This window comes from Xyrauchen texanus, chromosome 40 (genome assembly GCF_025860055.1).
Source record: "Xyrauchen texanus isolate HMW12.3.18 chromosome 40, RBS_HiC_50CHRs, whole genome shotgun sequence".
Classification (NCBI taxonomy): domain Eukaryota; kingdom Metazoa; phylum Chordata; class Actinopteri; order Cypriniformes; family Catostomidae; genus Xyrauchen; species Xyrauchen texanus.
The window spans coordinates 12793284-12805419 of NC_068315.1; positions in this window are offsets into that span (position 1 = coordinate 12793284).

The following is a 12136-nucleotide window of genomic DNA, read 5'->3' on the forward strand; positions in this document are numbered from 1 at the left end:
AAAGACTATGGAAATATTGCTTGTGCGAATTTTATAGCACGAGCATCCGAAAAACAACAGCAACAGGATGACCTCTTGACGACGTAAGCAGACTAAATATCACAATAAAATATAATTTTTCTTCGATTTGAGAGTCTGAACAACGGTTCATCTCATCACACTCCGCTGCCTTATTCAAATCCATATGACTGAGCAAACGAAGCCAACACCCCTTACCTTATACCAAAACGGCTCACTCAAGACTTTCATCGGCAAATGTTTATAGGCGGCTGAATTCACGAGCTATATTGTGAATTGCACTTCATGCAGCAACGTAACGAGATTATGCTATTTGTGCTGCCACTATGGCTACTATGTAGTAAAACGTTTAATTGAATGCATATATCCTTACCTATTTTAAAGAGAGCAACTGGTGTCGTACCCCATCACTACGTCCCATTATCAGATTGACTTGACGAGCGTGAGCGCAAATAATATACTCCATTTCTATGGAAGACAAACAACCAGTCTAATCCTATCGATGCAACATTAGTCTATATGAGGGAAAGAAGGCAAACAAGTTCCCAAAAACATCATGGCCAGAATCCTTGGTATATTTTCCCGTCCCCTCAGAAGGCGATTGATAAGTTTTCACTTTTGCGTGGGATCTACCAAGCGATAGGAGAGAGAGAGAGAGAGAGAGAGAGAGAGAGAGAGAGAGAGAGAGAGAGAGAGAGAGAGAGAGGGAGAGAGGGAGAGAGAGAGAGAACTGGATGTCATTTGTCGCGTGAGAGGCGCTGTTAAGCGCGCGATAGAGACTCCCCACTGCAGAGGTGGAAATGGTTGTAACCAGCTGAGCTCGCGGGCACATCACCGCTGCAGCGTTGATTTAAAGAGACATGCTACCAGGTTTTACCCTTCGCAAACAGCGCATTTTGGAGAATCACATCAGGGGGTTTCACCCCATTCTGTTTTTGCTTAAAAGCCATACTGAAAAGAGTGTGCGTTTCTTACTCATCCTAATGTCTGCGTTTGTGGGAATGTTTATACACGTGTGTGAAAGAGACAAAGAAGGAGAGGCATAGACAGAGGGGTCAGTTTTGAGAATTTATTTGGTCTATATTTCATTTTAAATACTGGAGAGATATTTAATAGCCTTATAAAGTAGTCAACTACTGTATAAACTAGAAAGCCACTGGGCACAGAGAAACAGCAATTAAATATAGTCTATACCTGTATGAGGACAAAAATTGAAAGTATTCAAATGCAGATTTTTTCCAAATTCAATGATAGGCTCAAATTAGTTTAAAAGCATTTTCAAATTACTTTTAAAAGGATAGTTCACCCTAAAATTATAAATCTCTAATTTACTCACCCTTACAGTATGACATATCAAAACTTTTTTTTTACCGATAAGCTACAATATTTAAACCACCTGCCTAATATTGTATAGGTCCCCCTTGTGCCACCAAAACAGCACCAACCTGTGTCTTAGAATAGCATTTGACATGCTATTCTTCTCACCACAATTGTACAGAGTGGTTATCTGAGTTACTGTAGACTTTGTCAGATCAAACCAGTCTGTTGACCTCTCTAATTTTCTGTTGACCTCTCTAATCAGCAAGGCATTTCCGTCCAGAACTGCTGTTCACTGGATGTTTTTTTTTTTGTTTTTGGCACCATTAGGAGTAAATTCTAGAGACTGCTGTGCTTGAAAACCCCAGTAGATCAGCAGTTACAGAAATTCGCAAACCAGCCCATTTGGCAGCAACAATCATGCCACAGTCCAAATAATTGAGATACATTTTTTTTACCCATTCTGATGGTTGATGTGAACATTAACTGAAGCTGCTGACCCATATCTGCATGATTTCATACACTGTACTGTTGCAACACGATTGGCTGATTAGATAATTGCATAGCATGATTGTTGGTGCCAGATGGGCTGGTTTGAGTATTTCTGTAACTGCTGATCTCCTGGGATTTTCATGCACAGCAGTCTCTAGAATTTACTCCTAATGGTGCCAAAAACAAAAAAACATGCAGTGAACGGCAGTTCTGTGGACGGAAATGCCTTGCTGATTAGAGAATGGCCAGACTGGTCCACTAATGTAACTCGGATAATTGCTCTGTACAATTGTGTTGAGAAGAAAAGGATCTCAGAATGCTACTCTGAGATGTGGGTTGGCGCTGTTTGGCGGCACGAGGGGGACCTACACAATATTAGGAAGGTGGTTTTAATGTTGTTGCTAATCGGTGTATTCAGTTTTCATGAGCAACCACTGGGCAGTGCCATGATGATTCTATTTGTCTACTTTGTATTTCTGGTCTAGAGACGGCAAGTAACAACTGCCAAAATGAGTGATCCAGAGGAGAACAGCAGTTGTCATAACAACTCAGAATATTTAATTATATCAATGTAACTAACCTCGGAGCATCACTTCATGCCATCTACACACAGTGAGGCACCGTCTATAAAAAAATGGTCATCTCGACACTGTGAAGTATCAACATGTTTTTTGACTATTTTTACAAATGTAATACCTTAAATATTACATTACTCACTAAGAATATATGCCGATGTGAGTGAAAACATTGGAGACCGGAAATTGAAAACAGTCCAATCATGGAATTCTTCCACGTTCAGGAAAAAGTTAGATACAATGCAAGTCAATATGGTCCCAAACTTTCAAGCTCCAAAAAGGATATAATGGCAGAATATTGGGGTCATTATGGGGTATTGTTTGTAGAATTTTGAGAAAAATAATTAATTTAATCAATTTTGGAATAAGGCTGTAACACAACAATATGTGGAAAAAGTGAAGTGCTGTGAATACTTTCCGGATGCACTGTATGTAAGGGGCCAGCCTTTGATGAAATATTGGTATATAATACACTTTATAATACAAGTTTAAATGTTACATCTGTGAGGTGTCATTTATACAATACAGTAAATCTTTAAATATACTTATTATAATACTTATTACGTAGCACTTGTACTTATGATATTGCTACTTGATGATAAAAACATTTGGGACTTTAATGAAAACATTAGTTCCTTAAGCCCCGGTAGCACACCCCTGGCGCCGCCCATGGCAGATGTCAAGATTTATTGTGAATAAGGAGTTACATTTAAGTATGTTTCTCACCCAAAAACAGTCGTATTGCTTCAGGAGGTGTGGATTAAACCACTCAGGAAAGTTTTGGACCCCATTGACTTGCATTAAATGGACAAAAACACATCATGTAGCCTTCAAAATATCGTTGTTTGTGTTCCACAGGAGAAAGAAAGTCATACGAGTTTGAAACGGCATAAGAGTGAATAAATTATAAGACATTTTTTTTTTGGATGAACTATTCCTTTTAGCCACTTTGTTGTTACAAAAATGAGTTCGGTTAAACAGAGAAACCAAATAACTTGACAGTGATGCCATAAAGAGCTTTCTTATATTTACAGGTTAGAAAGAAGGTTAGAAGCTGAATGTTTACACTGCACAGATATGCATGTCTATATTGCCGATATGTAATATATGTGGTTTATCTTGTAAATCTGTCACCCTCTTAAATTCTTCTTTAAACTATAAGAGCTTCCATTTTTACAAGCAGACCACCCACTAATCACCATAATGCTAGGTCTCTGGATTGTAATGCCTTGGGACAAACTTTTACTCTGTCACCTACTTTGCTTAATGAAAGCAGTGTCTCCAACTAAAGACTTGCTTGTTTTATCAGCAATGGAACAGCTGCTAGGTTTCATGCAATGCCCTTATGTTTTTTCAGAAGTGTGCTTGTGCCTGTTGTTGTTTTGTTTTTGTTTTGTTTTTTATCTCTGTGACTCATTATAAGCAGTTACACTACAATGCTATTCAATATGGATGTATTAGCATGCTAATTTAAATTTACAAAGCAATTGCCCTGGAGAATGCTGAAAGGTCCCTGATCCAGTCGTTGTTGCATTAAAAGCATAACTAGCCAAGCGTAATTAAACCTGTAACTGTTTCAATTTATGGCTCGATGGAATAATTCCTCCTAGGATATTTCTAAGAAATTCTGTTGTATTGGATTTTGTGAATAGTTTTTTCAGACACATCAAAACAGAATGCTTCCCTTTGGGTCAGGCCATCCTGCCTTGATGTAGGCAAGTCAGTAAAGCTAAAATGGAAAGGACTCAAGGTTCATCACCATGGTAAAATAAATATTAATAATAATAATAATAATAATAATAATAATAATCATGTGTTTCCACATGAGTTTGTGATCGGTTCGACTTAGAAGACGGAGTGATCCTCAGTTGTTTAGTTTGGGTAGAGGCTATTTGCACTGAGAGTAAAAAGCTTTAGATGCTATTTGCACTCTAGTGCATATAGTGGCAGATACTCTTACACCCCTGTTTAAACACTAACATACTATATAGAGGCATCACTGCAGCATTTTTATTGTGTTTATTTGGAGTCCCATAGACACCCTACACCAACCCCTAACCCTATCTTACAAAAATCAACCATGGTTTTACTACAGTAACCGTAGCATCACCATGGTATTTTTATAGTAAAATCATAGTAACCACACAATTTACATGGTTACTATTAACTACTATTAACAACATGTTACTGTAGTAACACCATGGTTAGTAAATCAGAACTATGTAGTTTCCACCAAAACACATGGTTACTACAATAAGGAGAAAATAGTCACTTAGTATCTTATCCAATCTCTTAATCAACTAAATGTCTAACCCATTAACCAGTTTAATGTCTCTGCCCCATTGCGAAAAATTCAAATATGCCCACCCGCAGTTGACCCCAAATAAATCTGTCATGGCTGTCTTGAGTTTGGTCTGAGCAGTGGTGGGCGGAGTTAGTGTAAATAGCCTCTGCCAAAAATATTTGATATTTGCACTTAATGTAAATCGATACTCCGTTTAGTTTGTGATGCACAGTTTTTGTCTGTACCCATTAACATAGTTGGTAAATGTGTGATAATTTTCTGTTCATATTTTAACTGTATCTCAGACTTTAATGCCATTTTTGTGCTGATGTGTGAATGGTAGAAAAATGGAAAAAAAGAGAAACCATTGCATGAATAGCAGATGTGGTGCATTTACCAGTTAAGGTAATGCAATGATTTTACTGCAAGTTACCAAGTTGCATGTTTGAAAGAGGCTGTAGAGTTAAACAGTCTGTGCAACTGACTGAATGAACTGTGAAATGGTTAAATGAAGATTAAATCCAAAATGTTCACTAATAAAACAGTGGAAAAATTGCCAGGAAGATCTCTGATCCTTTAACATAATGGCTCTCAAGATTATTTGGATCAGTTAAAAGGGAGATAGACTGATAATTAATAATATCACATGTGGCAAGGAGCATATAAAATAGCATTGCAGAATTAGGATAGAGTTGTACCCGTTCTTCTCTGCCACAAACTGCTTATTCTTTACTGCAAGAAATACCAATATGTGCCATGTCAGGTCATGCTCGATTAGATGAAGGGTAAATGTCTTTCCATAAGTGTTCACATTTAACTAAAAAAATCCAAGTTAAAGGGTGTAACATCTGAGGTTGTTACCCATCCTACCAACCACCAGAGGGAGCCCTCTCCCGAATACTAATCTCACCCATTTGTTCACTGTTCATTTCCTGTTTACCGCACACACACATATATATATATAGCTTCATCTCCCTCAAGTCAAGCTTCACGACCACTCCTATACTCAAATACCCCGACCCCAATCTTCCTTTCGTCGTTGAAGTAGATGCTTCTGATTGTGTGATTGGACAATGTCACAATGTCACGGTACCCCAGGCAAGCTTTACCCTTGTGCATTCTTCTCCAGAAAGTTAAATGCAACTGAACAAAACTATGATGTGGGGAACAAGGAATTGGCGTCACTGGTTAGAGGGGGCAGTCCACCCGTTCCAAGTTATCACTGATCACAAGAACCTTGAATACATCAAGGCAGCCGAGAGACTGAATCCACATCAAGCCTGATGGTCATTGTTCTTCACCAGGTTAAATTTTAAAGTCACTTACCACCCTGGCAGCAAGAATAGCAAAGCAGATGTACTTTCACGCAGGCATGATCCACCCCACATCCAACCTCATCCTGGATCCATCCTGCCACCATCTGTCATCATTGCACCAATAAGTTTGGATGTCATGGAAGAATTACAACGAGCACAACAGTACAACCCGTCACCACCTAACTACCCACCAACCAAGCACTTTGTACCACAAGCTGTACATCTGAGATCTATCCAATGGGTCCACACTTCATTGAGCACAGGACACCCTTTCATCCAAAGAACAATCAGTATGGTACGTAATTCCTTCTGGTGGCCATCTATGATTTGTGAAGTTATTAAATATGTGAAGTCTTATCAAGTGTGTGCACAGTCTAAGACTCCCAGGTAACTGCCCATGGGATTACTTCAACCACTACCAATACCCCAAAACCATGGTCCCACCTGTCCATCGATTTCGTCACTGACATGCCAAACTCCAATGGATACGCCACCATGCTGGTAATTATCGACCGATTCTCAAAATCATGTAGACTTGTCCCTCTCAAGGGTTTATCCATGGCTATGGAAACTGCTATGCTCTATTTCACCAAGTATTCAGTCTATGGATTACCAGAGGAGATCCAATGGAGTCTAACCTCAGGCTATCACCCCCAAGCCAACGGACCAGTGGAACGTTTAAGCCAATAGAATGGCAGATATCTTTGAAGATTCTGTAGCCGTGAACGGGAAAAGTGGAGTGACTTCTTGCCATGGGCTGAATACGCACCGAATTCCCTCACTCATACCTCTACGGGACTATCCCCCTTCCAATGCGTGCTGGGCTACCAACCCCAATGTTGCCTTGGTCAGGAGAACCATCTACAGTGGCAGCAGTGGACGATTGGATTAAGCTGAACAAGAGGGTGTGGGACAGTGCACATGTCAGGCTACAGCATGGGTCAAGCATGAGGAAGTGTAAGTGTAATCATGCTTAAAATGTATGCTCATGCCTAGAGACTGCAATAGCAAGATGCACAGTGAAAATTGTTTTTATTTTGGTTTAATCCATCAATTAGATCACTTAAGAAGATATGGATTAAACCACTGGAGTCTTATGGATTACTTAAATGCTGGAAAACCTTTATGCTGCCTTTATGTGCTTTTTAGAGCTTCAAAGTTTTAGTCACCATTCACTTACATTGTATGGGCCTACAGAGCTAAAATATTCTTCTTAAAATCTTAATTTGTGAAAGAAAGTAAAACAAATCAGGGATGGCATGAGGATGCTTGAAATCATGATCAATGAGAATGCAGATGCCAAACTATATAGTGAAAAAACGATTGGATCACTTCAGAAGACATGGATTAGACCTTTGGGAGTCTTATGAATAACATTTATGAGGCCTTTATGTGCTTTTTGGAGCTTCAAAATTATGGTCAACATTCACTTGCATTGTGCGGACCTTCAGAGCAGAGATATTCTTCTAGAAATCTTTTTTTCTTTTCTGCTGAAGAAAGAAAGCCATACACATCTGGGATGGCATGAGGGTGAGTAAATGATGAGGGAATTTGTATTTTTGGGTGAACTATTCCTTTCATTTCTGACCCTGGTTTGGACCAACATGAGGGTGAGTAAATGACAGAACTTGAATTAGTTAAAGGGGTGAACTACCCCATTAAAGTTGAGAAAATATTTAACACTATTTGTCTGTCATCAGTCTGATATTTCTTTGTCCGGTTCCTCCTCCTGAGGCTCAAGGTGACTGACAGCATTGTCTCAAACAAGAAGTGCCTGTCAACTGTCACATGTGATATACAGTCTAGTTAAATATTTGTCAGCATCCATTTGGTGAAGCTGCCTGAACCAATGAATGTTCTCTGGGGAACATCCATTGTGCTAGTGTTAAAATACAATAGGGTGCAGACATGTGACGACAGGTTGGATTGGGCTTCAAGCTTTCAACACAGCTCTGTATGTCAGATCCCAGAATGAAATCACGCTATGTATGCAAATCACTATGCAAGCTTACTGGGAAGGGTTGCAAAATAAGTATATATATATATATATACATATATACATATATAGATAGATAGATAGATAGATAGATAGATAGATAGATAGATAGATAGATAGATAGATAGATAGATAGATAGATAGATAGATAGATAGATAGATAGATAGATAGATAGATAGATAGATAGATAGATAGATAGATAGATAGATAGATATATACACAAACATACATACATACATACAGGGTTGGGGAGTAATGGAATACATGTAACAGGATTATGCATTAAAAATACAAAATGTAAGTAACTGTATTCCAATACAGTTACAATTTATATAATTGGTAATTATAATACAGTTACATTCAAAAAGTATTTTGATTACTAACGAGATTACTTTGCATTTTATTGTCATTTGTTTCATTTAATATTTAGTCCTTTCAGATGGAAAACATTTATAAATATAAATTATGCGATCCAAAATGCATTTGAGCAGTGGTGAACACTTTTTTATGAAGTGTTACATTCATACGAGCAGACAGAGAAGTACGTTTGAAGTAAGTTTGGCGCAGAAGAAATAGAAATAAACCTTGTGTAAACTGAGAGCATTACGCTAAGCTAAAATGCTATATCTATCCATTTAACATGCATATATGTAAACTACCCGCGACCCTGTACACAGGATAAGCGGTTGACGATGGATGGATATGTAAACTAATGTTTTAACTTAAGTGTGCTGTCTGTCTTGGCCAGGACCCTCTTGTAAAAGGTATTTTAAATCTCAAGAGTTTTGATTTCATGGTTAAATAAAGGTCAAATAAAAAATAAAAATAAAATAATATAAGAGTAGGAGCACAACTGACAGAGTGCATGTTGATGTAATATATGATTCCACATTCCTCATAATCTGTGGGATCATATGCTTTCTGATCAGCCAAATAAAAAAATAAAATTAAAAAATATATTTATATAAATGACTAAGTGGTGTTTGGGTCCTTGCTGGCTTAATATGAAGAGCATTTTATTAGTCCAAAAGAGCATCACGAATGTGAAGATTTAAAAATAAAAACGCATAAATGATTCAAATTACTTTTAAAGAGCAAAACATGTCCTGCAACAGTGAAATAGCAAGGCAACAGGGGTGACTGAGAGATGATGATATGACTAAGTGACAGGCAATGTCACCTGGGCAAGTGAATCACAGTTTATGCTGTTACAAGGGCCAGCCCCACGTCTTTGTTACTATGGAGACAAACCAGTTCCACCACACAAAAGGGCTGGGTCAAATGAGGTTAGAGGTCAGCAAAGTTCGAGAGAATAAAGAGGTTAACATGATATGTAGGGGCACCGGGTCAGCGGGTGAGAACTTCCACAAACATTTATAGAGCAACTAGGAGAGAGCATTTTACTGTACAGTAGCCACATCTCTGTAATTTAAAGAGTCATTAATTGTGTATGAGAACATGTCTGCTGGGAGATGCACTGACACAGATGGCACAAGAACTATGGTGCGTTTGTACACCCCAACGCATTCACTCTCGCAAGCAAACAGACCCTTGAAAATGGACCTCACTCTAACTTTGTAAGGCATGTATGAAGCTTGAATGAGCATTGCAGCTGTGATGTGGTGGGATTTAAATCAAAGAGATAGCTCAGTAATCATGCATGTAAAAGTGTCAGACGGCTAAAACAATTCCTTACTTCTAGATAAGACAAGTATTTTCTCAACAAAATGTATGGAATTCTATCTTTTTCAACCAAGTCATTAGACCTTCCAAAATTAAAACATTGAAGGCAATAAAATCTGTTCCATGCCAGAGGCAATTTGCTTGGCTTATAAACAGAGTTAACCCACTTCTTCCCACAGTTTTTGTTCCTAACAGATTTCAAAATGATTCACTGATTACAATAGGTTTTTAGAGAGTGCAGTGGGCTCTTTAAATACATTCTATGTGTAATGCTTTCCTTCCCTCTTGGCACACCATAAGAGTTTTGAGACCATGTTAAAAAAAGCTCTTTGTGGCTGACTGCATTAGCTTTTAGAGGAATATAATGTACTGTTTGCTCAGTTAAGAAGTGATGACTCATAGATTTAATTTAAAGAACTCAATTCAAATGTTGGCTACCAAGTGAAGAACGGGGTAGTGTGGTTTTGAGGCAAGCAAGTCAATTAAAATGAATTTTGCATCTGACCTACTCTTTAAGTTTGGAGTTGGAAGACACACAATGGTATAATAAATGAGGTTCCAAATGTTTGTTTGGGAGTAGCTTGTTTTAAGCCTGCCAATCATGTCCCATGGCTCCCTCACACCCAGACGATTCTTCTGGCATCCCTCCACTTCACCATTTCCATCTTTTTAATGCCTATTCCAGTTATAATTATTATTTTTTTTTATAAAAATTGTCTTTCGGTTTCTTGCTTTAGTTAGACAGTCCAGGTGGATCTCAGAGCTCAAGCCCTGTCCCATGCTTGAGTCCCTGCATAATGGACAGCACGCCAACTCCGTTTACTTAAATGCGCTCAAGCACTATATGAACCAATGAAGTCCTGGATGGTTTACTGTAAACTAAATATGTTAGGCAGAATATTAGCTTCAGTCACTATTCACTTTAATTTCATCATCTTCTTCTTTTCACCGTACACTAAAATTGAATGGTGACTGATGCTAACATTCTGCCCAAAAAAACATTTTATGTTCCACTAAAGAAAGACAGGCATGGAACAACTTGAGGTTGAATGAATGATGACTATTTTTTTCACTCTCTTTATGATCTGTACATTTATGGATGCATTAGCATGTTATAATTCAGCAGATAGTTTTACACCCTGCATTTTGGCACAGAAGCTAGAATGTACTTTCTTCATAGAGAGTGAAAGAGTGCTTGTGAGCAGAATTTACATCACCATGCAAGTGTCAGTGCTGATGGCAGCTGAAGTGCAGTGATAGCTGTGCACAGTTTTGCTTAATCATGTAATGAAAATAGTAAAAGTAGGCAACCCCTGAGAAGAGGTGCAGGAAAAGGGGGGAAAAAACACAAATGAAGAGCTTTTCCAACATACAGAAGTAAAATATAGCAAATTACATAAATAATGTGTTCAATATGTAAAAGTATTGTGTTTCCATTGATTGCTACTGTCAGACTCTGTTTTAGGCCTTTTAAAATCAGTCAAAATTATTCAGCAGAATTGCTGCCAATAAGCCACCAATGCCAAATAAGTGTGATCTCAACCCCAGCACAAAATGGGGTCTCATATCACCCTTAAGGGGTTTATGTTGTGATAATGACTGGCTGACTATACTATATCATGCTTGCTACACATCTACTTACCACAAACATAATAAATATATGGACATGAAATACTGATTTGAGATAAAAAAAAAAATAAAATAATTATGCAAGAAGAAACAGTCTGTGTAGTGATATGGGAGACATGAAACTAGCACAGAACAGTAGGGAATTGCTTTCCTGGGACAATAGTAAAATACACACGAATAGTTGTTTCGCAGTATTAACAAACAAACAGCTTCGTGAACTGTACAGTATGTTGCAAATGTGAGGTTGTTGAATATTGAAGGAGTGGCCAGACAGGCTCCTCTTCTCACTACAGAAGAGAGTTGAACATTACATGGGTCATTAGCATCTATTAAACACTCACTATCCACTTCAGTGACAACAGCACATCAGAATCAAAAATTTATTAGGTTTTATATGATAAAACATTATACATACTATTTATAATTAAGACAAAACTTATCAGGAGACGTTCTGGTTATCAAACTGTCCAAAGTTAATGCAATGAACTACATGTGGTTATTCTGTGACACGTGTGTGAACTTGAGATTGACAGAGTTCATGCATTCTCTTAAAAGTTATGTAAAAATGGGAGAAAAGAAAACAAAGGTCCAGCATTATTAGTGTGGATTAGGTATCAAAATAGTTTTTGGCATCACTGTATGGCTCTCTTGCCCATGCAAAATATCACAACACTTTGAGAAAACATTCGGGTATTTTTTGCTGGGAAACACAGCACTTATATTAAGAATAGCCTAGTTAGTCCACTCAACTACATTATGAGGTGAAAGTTTTTCTTTAAACATGCAGTTGGCAGCAGCTTTGTAATTAAAGATCAGTATCTGTTT